Source organism: Neopsephotus bourkii, unplaced genomic scaffold, assembly GCF_033783945.1.
Source record: "Neopsephotus bourkii isolate Nb327-2 ecotype Australia unplaced genomic scaffold, CSIRO-AGI_Nbou_v1 NB_860, whole genome shotgun sequence".
Lineage (NCBI taxonomy): Eukaryota > Metazoa > Chordata > Aves > Psittaciformes > Psittacidae > Neopsephotus > Neopsephotus bourkii.
The window spans coordinates 2,711,669-2,725,918 of record NW_026901356.1 but is presented as its reverse complement, the minus strand read 5'-3'; the positions used below and the strand labels follow the sequence as shown (position 1 = coordinate 2,725,918).

At 37.8% G+C, this 14,250-nt stretch overlaps 1 protein-coding gene across 2 annotated transcripts in view; it reads right to left on the bottom strand.

Moving 5' to 3' along the window:
* Positions 1-14,250, bottom strand: part of QSER1 (glutamine and serine rich 1) — a 38,636-nt gene that overhangs the window by 23,135 nt on the left and 1,251 nt on the right. The window lies entirely within an intron of this gene.

Sequence of the window (14,250 nt, the reverse complement as noted above, 5' to 3'; positions counted from 1 at the left end):
AGTTAATGATCCACAGATCTTATTTTATGTTTTGAAATGAGTCATCTACATTAACATGATGTTGTAATCAGTGGAAGCAAACTGAAAATACAATGTCTGGCCTGTGCAAAAGCAAAAATGCAGAAAATAAAGAAACATGATCTAAATATCAAGCTACATCAGGAACATGCCAAAAGTGCTAATGATTTCCAACTTTAAATGGCAGAAAAAGGAGGGAGAAGCAAAACAAAATCCCAAAATTTTCAAGCTTCTACAGATTCATCTCTGTATAGCACCTGTCTAATGGAAAAAAGCCAGCCCAACCAAATAATGGTTTACCTTCTCTTCTTGCCTTTTGGACATTAAGTTTATAGGTAGCTGCTACCTACTCCACTGCACATGTGAGATATGCTTTAAGTTCAAAATTAAATTGTAAACAGATGCCAAAAAAAACCCTAACAGCAAAACCCACAGCCCTCCCTGCTGCCTGCTATAAGGGAGGCTTCCCCTATCCTCTTTCATCCCCTGGGATGAGGGGGCAGTCACTCTGCTTAAGGGAAAAATGGAACACTTTATGCCAGGAATCATGACATCATGGGAAACTTTTATAGAAGTCACCAAATAATTTTAAAAATTGGGAACACTGCTGCTTTTGCTTTGTTTTCATTAACATGGCAAGAGGAGACAGTGGAGCTGTGAGGAGCCTTTGAGAGCAGTGTAACCTCCACACGTTATGAGCTAACAAAAGCCTGTCTGTAAGGGATACAACATTTTAGGCTTTAGGCTTCTAGACTAACTTCTGTGCCCAAGATGCACTAACAGGGGATGTATTTTCCATTTCACCTGCTTAGAGCATAGCAATGTCATATTGTCAGCATGCCAGACTAAGGCACAAGCCTAAATAATGAACAAAAATCCTTCATTTTTTTACAAAAAGCTTCTGCGTCTATCACTTTCACACCTTTGACAGTAATAACTACCATTTAGAGAATACCCAAACCTCAATTCAGAGTCAGCACATCTTTGCCCTTATGTTGTAGAGAACAGACTTCTGTGCAGTTCAGCGCTGTATCAGCAACAGATTTCTGTTGTACGTTGACTGAAATCTAATTGTTTGCATCATTACTACGGACAACTTCCAGACCAAAAATTCGTAATAGTGTTCTGTATGTAAAACATTATGGATGTAATAAAGCCGAATTAAGTTGTTTTTTACAAGGCAAATTTAAAGGTAAGGTGGTTTTGGGTCTTTTTGAACACACTTACATAGCCAGAAAAAACATAAAACTTAGGACACATGAAAAATAAAAATGTACTACATGAGAAAGTAGGTTTCTAAGCTGAACCATGCTAGTAGCACATGCATTGCTAGCAAGATTCACTGACACAAATGCTGACCTTATGAAAACTTTCTATTCACAAAAGAATCACAGAATTTCTTGGGTTGGACAGTACCTTAAAGCTCATCCAGCTCCAACCCTTTGCCATGAGCAGGGACACCTTCCACCAGACCAGGATGCTCAAAGCCCTGTCCAGCCTGGCAGTAGGTTTTACTTTAACATTTTCTTTAAGCATTTACCTGTACAAAAGTACATGATGCTGACATTTTTTTCATACACATTTAAAAGGCAAACTATGAAGTCACACGTGGATTGCTCATTCAGCAGAGCACCTTCATTTTCCCATTTAGGCTATTTTCAGGCTGAGAGGCATGTTTGGTGTTGTTGTAGTGTTCCAGGCAAGTGGGCATACGCTTCGCAGCAAAAATCCTTTCAGATAAGGTGAGACCCACAGAAACCAGTACAGATTAAATCTAGTAATACTGCATCATCCCTGCTTTCACATTGCCACAGCAAAAGGTCATGACCAAAAGTGGATGAACTTCATGTTAACTACTGAAAAAACCTGGTAACCTAAAAATTGGTCTGCTGGTTGGTTGGTGTTTTTTTTTTTTTTTTGTATTTTTAACTTGAAATTTCTACTTATTCTGGTAACAATTTGAAGACTGAGAGTCACTTCTTTGTAAAGGAATAGCACGGTATAGGCAAAGACTACATAACAGTCTAACACACAAGTGTGTAGATGTGAGGCACTACACTCTGAATTATAAAAGCTACTTGTAAAAGAAACTTAGACGTGCAACATGGATGGTGCTGGAATTAACACTGGGATACAAAATAACCCCTAGGCCTAGTATCTAAAAAACCTTGTTAATTACTAGAATCTCAAAATTCTAACGATTGTGAGCATCAAAAGAACACTAAAAGTATATGACGCTTTTTTTATTTTTTAATAAAAACTCCCAGGTCATAGTTTGTGCAACCACAACCTCAAAAGTGAATTCATCTTTCAATAAAAACACTGTTTATAAGAACGGTTAATTGTTTATTGTATAATTACTAGTTGCTGGAATGTAGATTCTTATCTCAAAAAAACCCTGCATATATCCCTTCAGTTTACATAAGCTTATCCTAAACACAAGCACAGCAACTGGAGGAAGATTATTGCCTTAGGGTTTATTTTTATAAAATGTAGCTTTTAAACAGCCAAACTTATACAGCATGTAATTTGCACACCAAAAACACATTAAGCATGACAAACAACATTATGGCTATCTCGCGTTTGCACTCCGGTTCTGAAGACTGTTAAAATTCCACAGGAGTTCTCACTCGTACTGAAATGTCAGATTAGTTACTGAAGAAACATTCACAAATTTGACACTTTATTATTTGTTATCATTAATTGCTACACAATGTTCCAAGAGCTTCCCCCTTATCACTGATGCACCACGGTGATTATTACTGGCATAGTGATCTGCACAATGAAGTGGTCACTGCTAGAAAGTAATATAAATTTGACATACAAATTCAGAAAATAGTTCCCCCCCCATGTTATTTTTCATTGAAAAGGTCCATTCAATTTTAACATAATATTTAAGTGTCCTTTTAGAGATGTCCTATAAAGAGTCATCATTATTTGTCATTGCTGTAATAATGCAATCAAAAAATCCTTATGACAATGAAAGTGCAACCATCCAAATATTAATGATTTTTTCAGCTACATCAGTTGGGCTAACAGAAGATTATTACCTCGCCAGTAAAATTTATGGCAGAAAAATGCATATTCATTGCACTTAATTGTTACTAAAATACCTCAACTTTGATTTACAACTCTTTTCTGTTACTCCAGATTAAGTCTTTCCTAAATCAACTCTGTGTACCTGCTCATAACTTCAATCTCAAATGGAAGGATCGCTTTCACAAGGAAACAAAATGTAGCTGCAATAAGCACTAGACACACAATTAAGTCCTTATTTCTAATTCTCTCACTTTCTTCAAACAACCTTGCTCTCCTAGGCATTCAGAGAATGAAACACAGAAACACTTCAAACAAGCATTTTAGTTAATACTTGATACAAAAAGGTATTATACGGAAAGCAGACATTTTCAACTTTCTACTTTATTTTCTAGATCAATTTTCATTAGGTCTTAGCAATTTTTAAGTTTGTTTTTAAGTTTAGTAACAGCGGTTGTTCAAGCTCTAGGGGATCCTGTAATACATGAAAAACATATCAGGACTCTTAAGGAGCAAAGACTACTTCTGGGTGTAATACCTGAGTCTTTTGTTCTTAAGCACTTCTATCTCTAAATTCTACCTCTGCTATAATGAGTCTGAGATCCAGACAACCCAGCACACATGGTACGAGTGAGACCAGGGAAACAAATCTCATGTTGGCGCTGCCTGTTTAGGCTTTCTGAAAACAAGGAGCTTCCCAACTCCATTGGTAAAACGACCAGGCATATGGTCCACTTCTCACCAAATTGCCAAAAAGGAGATAAAAAAAAACTAGTGATAGCTTGTGCTGACTTTAAAACTCACACTACATTTTATCTGACCTGAGAGATATGCAAAATAGGGGAAATATGATTCAAATTTTCCCCTCTACCCCAAAGCCCAGACACTTGGCAATAGTTTCCCTTCAACCAGCTCCTCAGCTATGCAACAGCGAGTCCCACTCACAGGACCAAAGCAAAACCAGTTAAGGTCCAAACACTGCAAAAATGACAAATGCTTTTCCCAACATTAAAAATACCGTTCTAAATATAAGATACTGAAACTGACATGCAGTTTACATCATTTTTTTGTCCACTGTATTTCATTTGAAACACACAAAATGCAGTTCCAGCTTGCATTACCTGCAAGTTCATATTAGAGATGGCTTAATATTAGATAAAATAGTTAATGTTTTGCTTAAAGATCTATCTTTGCTGATCTGCCCCTGGCAAAAAGTTTGAGCATTATCTGGAGACATCACTTGAATTTAACACGGATGAAACGAAGAGCAAATGGCCTTTTAGACAGAAGGCACTTCAGCTGCCCATTCTAACAGCAAGAGTTCACTGTCATGTGCATAGTTCAGCATTTAGGGTTGTATATAGCTCACAACAAAGAATCTAAAACTGGGTTTGATCTTGCATTTTAAAAAAGCAAATGACTAAGAAAACAGAATCATAGAAGGAAGAGTTGCCTATAAAGAGAGTTCAATACTCTTAACAGCAAATCACTCCTGCCCAACAGACAGGCCAATGCACTTCTGAAGTTTAAAAGCAAGCCCATAGAAACAACAGAAAACGTTTCAAAAATTAATCCCAACATAAACCAAAGGAAAACAAACTCCTGCTCAGCCCAGAGATTCACTTCAGTGCAAATTTTTTTTTTTGGAGGGGGGGGGAAATGTATACAGTATGTTATTTTTCACCTCTATTTCCCAGGTGAAAGAGACACTGCAAGAACAAAGTCGGTTCAAAGCTTGCGAACATTAGCGGCTTAAAGGAAAAATAAAAAAACAGCCAACTCCTTGCATCTAATTCCCTGATCCTCTGATCAGATGATACAAGACAATACAATTCTTAACATTTGAAGATTGAACCGATACTTGCATAAAGAGAAAGAATAGTTAACAGTGTGGAAGAGTTATGGTATCCATCAGACAAAAGAATCTGCTTCTTGAAAAATAAAGTACACCATTGAAAAATTTGAAGGATCTCTAAAATTAATGCATCTTAAAAGGTACACTGAGTGTTCCTACAGTACACATTTTTAGCACTTACCTGGCCTATTTTGAAATTACCACACAAGAAATAAATAGATGTCAATGTTTTGAATTTTTGTTAACTACCTAATACTATTCTTCTTCGAGACAGATGACTTTAAGATGGAAAATACAGAATCAGACACCAGTACTGAGATATTCCAGTAAAACGCAGATGAGTAGTATTTTATTGACAATCTCAACTGTCTGTTGGTTATGCCTAAGAATGTAATTTAATGTAAAGACCATGTAACTAACAGACTATACATTGAATGTAGAATATATCAAATAGTAACATACCAGAGGCAATGACCCTTCACTCCTTCATTAAAGATGAACTTACAATGTTAATTTCCAACTTCAATTCATATTCACAACAACCAAGCGTATGACTGGACCAAAGGCTGTCTCAAGGTACTCATGAGAGGAAATACTCATTACTTCCTGGCTTTCTAGGAGCTAAGATAAGGAACTTCTAAGAAACAGATTTTTAAGTAGAAAATAGCGAGCAGGGAACTGCCTGATTGAGCAAGAGTTCACGCTGTTCCTGTGATTCTTTACCCAAACACATGCTATATCTTAAGGCAAGGAAAAGATCTTACAGCAAAAAAGTTCCATCTCCTTTTTAATCCCATGTTTAATGTGTCTGAACCCTTTATGCTCAATCCTTTTAAAAATAAAACCTCCCAAACTGCTTCAGGAAAGCCAAAATAGTCTTACTAGTATTTCAATGCCTGAGTGCAGGTGCTGGCTTGTCTGATTAAGTAACTTGTGGAGCTCTAACAAAGACAACATAATTCCATTTTCATCAAATCAGTTAAACTACGTCTTGACTCTATGTACGTGAAAACTAATATTCAGATAAAAACGAGCTATTTCTAAATGTCAACCCAGGACAAGTCACTATGGAGGGACTGGACAAACTACTTTATATTCTTATTTTTGAAGGTATATGATCTAAATTGTGATGAGGTTATCTATGGTTGAAATGTAGCACATTTAACAAAGCCATCTTCTTTTTTTTTTTTTTTTTTTAAATCAGGATTGACAGACATTGCTACTGCTTCTCTGGGTCTGGACAAAAATTTGTAGTACCTAACCAAAGCAACTTTCTAAAATCCTATGGCATACAAGAAATAAAACTAAACTACTCTATAATAAGGCCCATTTTGAGCTCCTGATGAACTTTTTAAGATTTCAAGTTCCAGAGAGGAACCTTCAGTTTTCTTGATCTGAATACTGAAGCCTGATTTTGATGCTTATTAACTCAGGATCAACACTCCCTCGATCTAAACAGACATTGCTATGCCCACACTCACCACCCAATTTATATTATAATGTGGTGTCAGATATAATTTTAAGCCATGTGTTTGCCAAGCAATGTTTTGGGAGTTTACATGTTCTCTGACAGCTTCTACTTTACTGCTCCCTGCAGAAAACCAGCCCATTATGGTTTGCGTAGCTTACACCATGTAAAGAACTGCAATATTCATTTCTCACCTTCTGAGGTGCTGGTTTGTTTTGTCACTACATTTATTTATCTTCTCTTACCTTTTCTCTGTGAAAGACCCTTCTCTTTACCCAGCAAGGAGATAATAAGTGTTTGCTGGTTTCTGGGGTTTTTTTATTAGTAATGGGTCTCTCCTCACAATTTCAAAAGCTTTCTGCAAAACAGTAATGAAAATATAGCACTTTTTCTTCAACATATGATGCTATTCTGTTTTCAAAAGTGTACTTGGAGGTATTTGAAACTCTTCCCAAGATCATCACAGTATTAATGTTTGAGCACACAGTATAATCCTCTATTACTGTGGCAGAGATAAACACAAAAAGATTTCATTACTTTAAATAATAAAATTTTATTTCAAAATGTAAAAATCAGCAGAGCATTAGCTCAAGAAGCGACTTACCCACATCAGTGCCGTATTAAAAATACAGTTCATTTCAGCTATTGAAATGCTTCTCAATCCCTATCCTCCCACAGTTATTAATGTAGTATTTTGTGCCAAGTTTGAGTATTACCTTTGGGGTACTGCAGAACACCTGATATCCCATTTCTTATTAAGCCCTTTATTTTCCAGTTACATGAAAAAGATCATGCTGAAGTTGAGATATTCATCAGAAGAGGTAAGAGGGGCAAATACATACAACATATCAACTGACAGAGTCACCTCGGGCAACACCTCTTTTCATCACTAAATCTTCAAGCACTTTACAGTTCCACAACCCATGGAATATCTTCTCCTTTAACCTAGAGCAGCTAAGGCCCAAACACTAACCCACTCAGATTTAGAGACATCACAACTGAGTTTCAAAGTTTCTCAGAGTTCCGTGAAATTAAAATTTCTAATTGCTCAGTACACAACATACTGAACCCATGTAAAGATCAGTGGCTTCACAGCTCATAGATGCAGAACTTGCACATAGTTGAGGCACCTACTCACTGCCTACATACAAGACCACAATATCCTTGGTCATGATCATATCCTTGGTCATCTGTACAGCTTGCAGTTGGAAGGCCATCAAACAGGCTCTAAGCCTTCCAGCACACCTACATGGCCACCACAGTATTCTCCCTACACTACACGGGCAAAGCAGCTCACAGGAACTCCTTTGGCTTCAATAAAGTGGCATCCCAATGACTAACACTTCTTCTATCCCAATTTAGGAGGTGTGCCCAGGAAAGATCTAACATATTAACAACACAGAGTTCATTGTAAACTGCAGCACCAAGAGTCCTTATATTAAAGTCACAGGGTGTTTTTATGAGGAAAATCAGCACAGTCCTTGTTTTTAGCTCTTACACCTCTTCATCAGTGCTTTATTCGCCTTAATTCAAACTTACATTTCCAACCTTGCAAGGAGGACTCTGGCTATCACATTGTCACCAGCTACTATTTAGCTGAAAATATACCATACAAATTCAATTACTTGTGAATGCTTCAATGAGAAAACATGCACTGTTCAAAACTGCAGAAAAAATAAATGGCTTTTATTTTGAGATGGGAGAAACACACACACACACATACATATATATACATACGTATATATAAACATTCTTTAAATATGTCCCACTATCAATTTAAGATTTCCTGACATTCAGGAAGATGACTAGACAGAAAAAAGTAATAGAAATCAGAACCGTATACACACAAATTAAACAAAAATCCTTTAACTGCTGGAAAACCTGTATTCTCTTTTAAATAAATAATGACAAAAAGAAGGTTTTTCTGGAGGAGAAAAGAAGAAAATCCCAGCTCTCTTCAGTGGCACTGAGCATCAGTAGCCTCCAAGTCACCAGTTCCAACAACAACTTGAAGACAGTTAACAAGTGGTTGTTGTTGAGAGTCGTAAGGAGTTTGTTTTCTAGGATCACTGTGTTCACAATTAAGAAAAAAATAGTAGAAATCCTATTCTTGGTAGGATCAGCAGAGACTAATGGAACTGGAGGAGCATAGGAATTAAAAGATTATTCACTGTCTAGTACTGGAATTTTTGACACGGAGAAGAGAGAAAGTAAACAGGATGTGGTGTGAAACACTAAATTGCTGCATTTCTGAAAGGGATTTCCTGGTCAAAAAAAAAGTGCAATAGGGAACGTGCAGCACACGCTGGTACATTCAGTATTGCCACAAAAACACCAGCTCAACTGCACACGCACCACGCAGGCGCAGCGGCCATCTGTCTGCCACGTTCTGGATGTCCAAAAGCTTTCAGAACAAGTTGCCAGACATCTGGAAATGCTAGACAAAGGGCTAGCGCCCTCAAACTCTTTTCACACAACACTGCCAGGTGAAAAAGAGGGCTATCTCCAAAGAAATCTAGATGTATGACTGCCCCAAGTATAATTCATATACAGTTATTAAGGAATAAATATTCCTCCTATGTAAATACTATTACTCTTAAGACAAGGATGCCTAAGGGTGCCTTCTTCCTGCTAAGTGTAATTGGTTACACTTACTCAAGTCCTAAGCAAGCAACAGAGGCAGTCATGTAGAAGGAAGATGAAGAACAAGAAAAGCAATATGGGCAAATAAAAGCTTGTCTAAACATATGTAGATTCTTGCTAAATTGCTCTGGAATAAGAAACTTCAAGCATGAAAGGACTTGGGAATAAATGCTGCTTGCCTCTACTTACTGTAACCCATGGTCAGAGGGGTTCTGAGGATGCTTTTAAGTGTCAATTCATCCCCAGTAGTCCCTTCAAGAGTAATAAAACAAGGAAGCAACATAAGAAGGGACAGAGAACAGCTGAAGTAAAACCAAACCCTATGAAATCTGCCCAGTGAGAGAAGTAAATCTAGTACTTAAAAACCAAGAGCTCCTTCCTCTCTGAGCATGTTACTTCTCTTCGCTTAAAAATTCTAAGAATTTTCCTTTCTCTGTTGCTTTCACAGTACAGCAAGAAATGCCATGAAGGCTGAGCTCTGCATGCTGCTCAAAGTTACTTTTGTTGAACTTAAGACTGCTAAGGAATGTTTGAAGTAAGACTATTAATGTGTTGCCTTTTAACTGGGTTTTGTTTGGGCTTTTGGTTTTTAAGGGTGAGCAGGCACTCATCATACAGAACAACTTTTTGACATGCAAATTTGTGAATGCTTAGACAAAATAGAACAAGAAAAAAATCCAAGGAAAATAAATACACCCACTCCGTAAGACCTCCAATATTGTTTAGAATGAATATAACCCAATCATAGGTGCCTTTTTCCTAACAGAAGATTTTTTTAAAAGCAACCTCCTTTGTATGACAGCATCATGCCAGAATCTACAGTGACTCCAAGAAAAAATAAAAGGTGGGCAGAAGTACAGAAGAAACAAAGGGAAAAGGTTGTTTTCTGGCAGTATAAATGCCTACAATTAAAGTTAATGGGATGAAAGGTAAAATACACATACGGGACTGAAAGACTTTCTGCACAGGTGGAAGAATACAAAACCTCTTTCAGAACAACACATTCAGAAATGTGTTGAAGTTGTGAGCTCCACGGGAAAGGGCTCATGTGTGAAGTATCATTCTAGGGGATCTCAAGAGAGATCGAGCACTCAACTAACACAGACACTAAGTGCTCCTGGTAACAAAGCACAGGTAGTACAACTTGGCTGGGATGCTCACTGAAGACGGCAACACAGCAAGCCTGAGCCCATCTAAAGCTGCCCTGGATGACACAAGCAGAGTCCCTGCTGAGGCTACAACTTACTCTTTACAGCTCTGCTTCCTGTTTGTCTCCTGGTGCCACCTCTGGATTCTTGCCTGGCAGCACAGGTATACCAGCGCAGCTCTCCAGCTCAGAGAAAGCTATCCACCTGCTTGGTCATGGTAGTGTTCTCATGGATTAACAAACCAGACCAGCTCCTTGGGTGGTTGCACAATCACCAGGGCAAACGCAAGGGAGAAGGAAGGGAGCCCCTTTCAGCAGCAGTGTGCCTGAGCAGTAAGCTCAGCCATCTCATGTAACTGCATCCTCAGACTAAGTTTCAGCTCATTCCTTCTGCACCCTGTTCCATCACCATTTCTCACTGCAGCAAATGTTTCATGTACAGTTGTTAAATCTTAGACAGGTAAGCAGCATGTAATTCCAAACAAGCCTAGCTGGCTTATTTTGAAACTTCAGCAAAGATTTTACAAGAGGACCACACATCTGCACCTGTGAAACCTACGGGGCATACAGCATGAATGCCTTCAGTGCCTTTGTTCACTCAGTCTTTGAACTTCCCACAACTGTTATTTCAGTGTGCACTGAATGAAGGTTACAAGAAAAAAACCTGAACACTGACAAAAGCTAGGAAAGCCCTATAAGGTACTTGTGCTACACCCCAGACTACCTGTGGTTAATTTTGTATGTGTAAATGTTTTAAATATAAACTATGACAAAAGGTTGGTTAAGATTTTGAAGTGACCTACCCTTTTATATGTTTATACAGTTTACTTAATCCTTCTGTGCCTTTTCTTTTAATAGCAAATGTTCTAAATATATTCACAGTTTATAAGCTTTAGCTTTCAACATCTGAAATGCTCTGCCATAGGGAATTTTTCGCAGGAAACATGTTTAACAACAAACATTGGTTTTACCTCTCAGAACAATTTCATCTGATGAAAGACAGTGTTCCACACTTCTCTAAAACACTATTTGCACTTCTAGAGTTTCTATAGCTATGCAAAAATACATTACAATTTAAAATTGAGCCTTAACTAAGGCACAATTATTATACAATTGTTACCGTAAGCCTTAGCTTGACACCTATGCAAACACAAGTTAAAAAAAAAACCATCACAACCACTTATCATAAAAATTTAAGTCATAAAAGGTTATCATAAAAGTTTAAGTCTCCCACTTAGGTAAATCTGCATATGAACTATTACTGTAACTAACTCATTATCTTAGATTACCTGCTATAAATACAGGCCAGGCTAACCAAATGTAAGTGTTATCTATTGTAAAGAACCATCCTGAAATACATTATATAAAACCACATATGTCTGGGTCAGGCAGAGGCAGACAAAGACTACCACGCATAAAGAAACACTGGAGACCATGACAGTCATCGTAAAATTTAAAGTAACCACAAAATAATTGTGACTGATGTCCATTCAATCACATACAGCAGAAGATTTGATTCTTGGAGTTGTGGTAAAAACCAAGTAAGAACAGGGAGATCCCTCCACTACTGAAAAACCTTCTCTAAATGAAAGAAGTAGCCCCAAGACAGAAATAAACAACCAGAAACCTCGTATCACCTAGCTCCATTTCTTTTCCCAAGCAATTATGACAGTCTCCCGAACTATTACAGTGTTCACCTGTTTCCTGAAGACCATGTATTTCTTGTGCAAGTAACAAGCAAGCATGACATGTTATCTGCTACTGAATACAGGACTAGCTTTAGACTGTGCCACAAAAAGACAGCGTTTCAGCACAGAAGTGAGGTTTTCTAACAGCTACAGTAAAAGGTCAAAAGTGGCAGTGTGGCCATACAACCATTAGAAATTCCATCAGGATGCTGACAGCCTGTGTAAGAGATGTGGGGGAGAAGAGAAAGGTGAAGGACAGGAGGACCTTTTTCAGCTCTCTACTCCAGGGCCACCACAGCTGCACTGCTCAAATATGCTCTTCAAGTACTACGCTAATGCATTGATTCAAGCGACTGCTATCTGCTCCCATTCCTGTCTCACTACCTTCTACTATTCCATGGGAAAAGTTATGTCACAGCAGGCCTAGTAGCAATGTCTTCATAATACTTCACCACACATTTCCTTTCAGTTGATAAGAATAGTGCCATTGCACAGACAAAACAGTGCCTGCAAGAAATAAGAGGCAGGATAAAAACCAGATGGCTGAAGTTAAGCACAGGAAGACGGGAGCAACACTTGTAGGGAGGGGAAATCATTTTGATGAGCTGAGACTGTGAACATGGCTCTCCACACAAAGGGAACATAGCCTGCCACGACACAGCCTGCAACAGCATAAATATGAAAAGAAACCTGAATGAAATATTGTTATTTCTATCACCTAAAGGCTGAATTCTTTTCAGTCAAGTACCAAATCAACATGACATACTTTTTAAAAGAAAAATTAACATCAGGCTAATGCAGCTTCAGCTGTTTAGATGACTACCTGTCAACCATGATCAAAAACACCATTTGGAAAAACGTGACGTGATCTGTAACACAAGCCAAGAACATTGACAGCATATTCCCTTACAGTACTTCTATAGCTCCACAATTTGCGTCCAGGCTAGTACAAGCCTTTGCAGTGATAGGTATGACTCTTGCATCCCAGTTCCCCAGCAACTGTCTCCATCCATACACAGACAAATGTTATCAGTGATAGAGGAACTACAAACACCTCTGCAAGCCTAGACTGTATTTAACATTGTGCCCAACATGTTTCAGATCTTTAAATCTTGCTGAAGACAGGGTATTTTAATGCTTACAACAATGGCATGAACTCTAAAAACTCAGTACAGGAGAACTTCCAGCACAAAATATGATTCACAGTATTTTCCCTGCCCTTGTTACACTTAAAAAAAAATAATTAAAAAATTTTTAAATATTTCAGTCAACACATTTTAAATGCATCATCCATCACCACCTACACAGCCTCAAGATGAACCTTCTAAGAACTGAAAGCAAGGTCTTCTTGACATTGCTACCTAAAGTATAAAATAAACAGTCATATCAAGAATGGGTTCAGTAATAGTAATTTGAGTTTTCTGATTAACAATTTGATTGGCAAAGGTAGCAGGCAATGATCCAAAGAGCTTCTGCATGGTACTTGTCTTTGGACTGTTCTCCATGCCATTTCAAGCGAGGAATTCCCAAAATACACAGTTAATATTGCGTTAATATAGCAGCCATTGTTTGAAACCAGGGAATTTCTTTGAACATAGAAAATAATCATCAAATAGCTGTGTTTCTTCTAAGTCCTAGAGAGATCCACTCTTGCTCCTGCACGGACATACTCTTATATGACCTGCAAAACCCAAATCTTCCTCATGGAATAGATGCATGATCCTCAATAGACGACGATAATTGGGGAAAGCAATACAGAAAGGACATGTCATTGACTACCCTAGAAACCAACACAGCAACATGACCAAAAGTAGTTCAACAATTAGGAAGACTGATCACAGAGAACAGTAGGAGACCTCAGTCTGCCATGTAGGAAACTGCGCAGAGCTTGGCTAAACACAGCTTCATTGGGCAAGTGTTTGGCCAAAAAACACCTAACCATCCTTGTAATTCTCTGTGAAACCAGGAATCCAGAGCTTCATGCTCCAGGAAGGATCCATTATCTTCTTAGTTAACACTGATTTTAATTTCTCTTAAAATGCACTGTCCACAGTTCACCAAGGATGACAATAAATTAGAGGGGATCCAGGAGAAAACTCAAGAGAATAACTGAAGAAGTAAAAAAAAAAAAAAATAGAGTGTGTCTGGTAACAAATTACATAAAATTACTTATTTCTCTTAATAAAAAGAATATGAAGCAAGAAACTAATCAGAATTCATAACGATGTTATGGGCTTTTCAGTGCCCATGAGGCTGTAGCAGGCTAGAAACGAAAAGTAGCCCTCTTAAAATCAGAAATAAGAAATAAAATACGAATCAGCCACTCGTATACCAAGAATCATGTTGAATTTTACCTCAGTCGGAATTTTTAACTGCACCTTCTGAACTACAAACT